The sequence below is a fragment of the Penaeus japonicus genome, unplaced genomic scaffold (genome assembly GCF_977035675.1).
Source record: "Penaeus japonicus unplaced genomic scaffold, GWHDUDI00000001_assembly GWHDUDI00000028, whole genome shotgun sequence".
Classification (NCBI taxonomy): Eukaryota; Metazoa; Arthropoda; class Malacostraca; order Decapoda; family Penaeidae; genus Penaeus; species Penaeus japonicus.
Genome location: NW_028234430.1, coordinates 8,998,850 through 9,003,849, shown reverse-complemented (window position 1 = coordinate 9,003,849; position 5,000 = coordinate 8,998,850).

Genomic DNA, 5,000 nt, shown 5'->3' with positions numbered 1-5,000 from the left:
TTTCGATACTCCTTTGCAAATATGGTGCTCTTCGGGAAGTTATTAGGCTCTGACAGTATTCTCCGCTCTCTGGCAAGTTATGGCACGACGCTGTTGAGATGCTACCGTGAGGGTGACAGAGGCTACCTTGACTGGTTCTCTGCCGTCAGTAGAATGAAAATAATGCCCAGGTCAGAGAACAGACTTGTTTAAGAACATCAATACGGTAGATGGTGTCCCGGGATGGCCTAAGGAAGTCAAGAAACCCAGGCGGAATTTGACTGCACTTAGGCGCGACACATACACACCCGCACATCGTCTCAAGTTGATCGTTCTTGAACAATCTGCTTAGAAGACCAAGTTCTTCCTGTTACTGAGGTGGTGCTCCTCAAGGATGAAGTCCCAGGTGGACCTCGACACAAAACTCAAGACGGCCACTACTCAGTAGAGGAATTACTTGGGTCTTGCAGGACGATAATAGGTATCAGCGCTTATTAGTGAGGTGGACCGGTCTCTGCGTCGGTGGCCCTGGGCGGTGGCCCTTGGAACCGGTCGTGGTGTGAGACCGCGTCTCGTGGCCACGCCGTCTGGTAAGGCTGTCGTACCGGTCGGTGGCCCTCGTTTGGTTGAAAAGGAAGGGTCATTGTGCCTAATACAGGGAATAACATACGCGTTTAAAACACGTACATTTCTATCTTATAGTTCTTTGCCCCCCCCCCTCTCTCTCTCTCTCTCTCTCTCTCTCTCTCTCTCTCTCTCTCTCTCTCTCTCTCTCTCTCTCTCTCTCTCTCTCTCTGTCTCTCTCTCTCTGTATGTATCTATGTATTTCTTTATGTATATTTATCTCTCTCTCTCTCCCTATTTCTCTCTCTCTCTCTCTCTCTCTCTCTCTCTCTCTCTCTCTTTCTCTTTCCCACCCTTCGTCCCTCTCTTTCTCACATATTTGGATCTGTTTCATACATCCATGAACCATTAACACAAAACTCACAAACACACACCCACACCCACACACTCACACACACACACACACACACACACACACAAACAAGCACACACACACACACAAACACACATACAAGCACACTCATACACACACAAGCACACACAAACCCACACAAACACTCACTCATTGACTCATTGACTCACGCACTCTCCAGACACACAGAGTCCAAGTCCCGGCCCACCCACCAGCTACATATCAGGTCAGACAGTGTTACGTTTGACAGTGTAACGGCGGTCTCTCTGCAGACCTCCCGTGTCCAGGTGCTTCTCTGGCTCTTACGGTCGATAACTCAGTGACTGAGTAACATTTTGACACAGGGGGAAAAAAATAATGGTATAAAGCATGGAACAAACAAACGTTGAAAAAGAGCTCTCTATATATAATATAAATATATATCTATAAATATATATACAAGCATATATATATTTCTTTTAACAAACGGTATTAGTATGATTTTCACAAAACGTGTAAACAAAAAACAAAAAAAATGTTTCAAGATCGAAAAATATGACAGCGACTGAGCCACATTCACAGAACTATTCATTCATTTATAGGTACGGCGTATTTCTCCGTGTTCACCCCGACTCCCTATTGAGTGTGATACTTACTCTATTGTTACTCTGGTGGATTTAGTACAAATAAGTCCTTCACTCATATGTATATTATATATATACAACATTTCCTAACTTCTAGTTTACAAATTACCAGAAGCAAACTGGAAAGTCAAACGGTGAGTAAATGGAAGGTCAAGATCTTGTGTTCTCCGTCTGAAGCTTCGCGAGATCCTTGTCTAGAGGTACGCTGGACAGACCTTAGCCTAGTCAGCACCGCAGTAGAGGAGTCTCCGTCGTCAACTCAACACCAGCTGGTCAGCACCACAGCAACGGCCTCCGTGGCGTGCAAATGCACAGCAGCACATAACTATAGCGTGTGTGACTTGATCTCAACATCGGCTGCGTGACAGCCTCTGGGACTCATTCCCTGCGGTTCTCACGTCGGTAAAACATCACACTCTAGCTTGCACCGAAGTGAAGAGATGCTCATTTTATGCTGTTTCGTGAGCACAGTATGTCAACTCCGTATTTAGCTATAGACGCACCACAGTGACAAGCGGTCACACGTACACCGTAAGAACAGTTTTGCGATAGCACCATAGGGCAGGGCCGTTGCTGCATCCCAGCGACAGGACCTAACATTAGTCCCCAGCTGTGTAGGGTCTCAGCTGAACACCTGCTGTGTCTCTGAACCCCATGACTTGGAGACGCGAGGCCCCAGGACAGGAGAAGGACTAACGGACAGCGTGCTAAGAACCAGCATCTTCTTACTCTTCCAGCTCCCAGGTTGCCGCATAGAAATTTCAAAACAAAGATATCTTTTCCTTCAGTAGTCAAAAAAAAAAAAAGCTTTTGCAAGGGTTGTCACCGATCTGTTCCCGGGAGGAGCCCAGCTGCTTTCTTGAGACGCACGAGCAGTTGCAGCCTTTTGGAAGGATGTGCCGAAGAAGAAGAAGAAGAAGAAGAAGACGGCAAAGTGTTCCCACGTGAGAAATAAAAGGTCCCTGAACTACGGCTCGGTGTCAGCCAACGGTCGGTTGAATGTCGGAGTCTCTTAGAGATAATTCTTCTCTCCTCATGCTCTCTCTTTATCGTTATAAGCCACAACTGAAGTGCTTTGCTTTTATGAAATCCACAATGTTAAACCTTTATATAAACAATTGTGTATCTGAATGCATATACACCTTATAATGATTACGCCTTTACTAGCTATATCTAACTAATGAAGAAAAAAAAAAAAACAATTATAATCTGAGCTGGGATAGAATTTGATTAGACTTTTTTTTCTAAATAGACTAAAACATGATTGACAAAGTGTTGATAAGGTTCCCGTGCCTTTAGTGTTGCTGATAATGATTTACTACTTTTTATTGAACACGATGAAAGCCTCATTATATTCGGAATGAATCATGAAATAAACTATATATGTATATATTGGTTGCATTAGGAGTTCTGTAGCACCAGGGTGAAATGTTGTTTTTCAAGGTCTTTGCACCAGGGAGCATATATCGTCAGTAGGACGTTATACAAAGTTTCTGAAGCTTATAATGTCCATATATAGTATTCTATACGATAATTATATGTTATAGAATCAAAGTTTTTTGCCTGCGTATTTGCAAAGTTAGAAATTAGATATGTTATCCACCACTGAGGAGGAACGCCTGAAATATTATTTATTTTCAGCAAAAATAAATTTAAATGGAAAAAAAAAAATGATACATTGATGTGTGAAAGTCCACTATCTGTTTCAGATGATAAGTGAAGATGTAACCATTGCGTATTGTATAAGTTTAATTGTTACCATTGTTAAGTAATAGTTTTATATAAGAAGAGAAACACATGGTTTTCTATACCGACGGGGTACGCAGACTTGTTTTCTATATTCCAGCGTTGCCTTGTGAATAACCCAACTCAGTAAGCCAGACCCGCAGTCTATAAGGTATATATAGACCACAGACACTTCTCGCGCTTATAAGTTTTTATAGATTGAGCAATGCTGTCCCTCCCAGCATGAGTCAGGCCTGCGTACTCGTCGGGAAAATGGGATGTTGTAAGGTTTATCACTTGAATTTAGCCCACTGTGTTACAAAAAAAAAATAAAAATAAAAATATGATGGGGGCGCAGTTGATGGGATGTTAATATTTTTTGGTATGGTGGCTAATATGAATGATATGTAGAGATGATTTAGTTGTTGTTTTTTTTTTGTTTGTTTGTTTGTTTCTGGTTTGCTTAGTTACGGTTTGATTTAGATTGTTTCATATGGGTTTATTTCTTCTTTCCTGGAATGATTGTTTTGTCATCAAGTATAGATTTAAACACTATACCCCGTACACAAATTCACACATACATGTGTATATACATACATACATACATGCATACATATATATATATGTATATATATATATATATATATATATATATATATATATATATATAATATATATACATAACATACATATGATATGTGTGTGTGTGCGTGTGGTAGTGGGTGTGTGTGTGTGTGGTGTTGTGTGTGTGTGTTGTGTGTGTGTGTGTGTGGTTGTTCCGGTGTGTGAATATATATATAATATGTATGGTGCGGTCGGTGTGTATATATAAAAGATGAAATAGATATATATAAAGATATAATATAATAATATATATATATATATTATATATAAATATATATGTAGATAATATGTTTAGATATAATATATATATATATATATATATATATAAAATATATATATATATGCCATAGATATCAATGCTTTTTTTTAGATATAGACACACAACACGACACATAGATCAAAACATATTTATATATCTAAATATATATATATAATATATATATATATATATATATATATATATATATATACATAAATATATATATATATATAGTTATATATATATATATATATTACATATTTATATATATACATATATATTTATATATATATATATACAAATATAGAAATTATATATAGTTAATGTATAATATGTATGCTGTTTGTTAGTATGTATGGTAGTATAATGATATATATATATAAAAGTGTATGTGTTGGTTGGTTGTGTGTGTGTGTGTATTGTGTTCATTTTATTTTATATTTTGTACGTAATGTTCTGTACTTATTGTCTATATGTTTCTATCTATCCACCTATTTACCATCTATCTTTTAATTTACCTATCTATCTATCTACTCTCTCCTTCTCTCTCTCTCTCTCTCTCTCTCTCTCTCTCTCTCTCTCTCTCTCTCCCATCTCATCTGCTCCCCCATTCTCCTCTCCTCTCTCTCTCTCACTCTCTCTCTCTCTCTCCCTCTATCTCACTCTCTCTCCCCTCTCTCTCCTCTCTCTCTCTCTCGTCCTCTCTCTCCTCTCTCTCACATTCGTTCTACCTATCTTACTCTCTCTCACTCTCTCTACTTCTACTCCCACTTCTCTCTCTTTCGTCATTCTCTCTCTCTACTCTCTTTCTCGT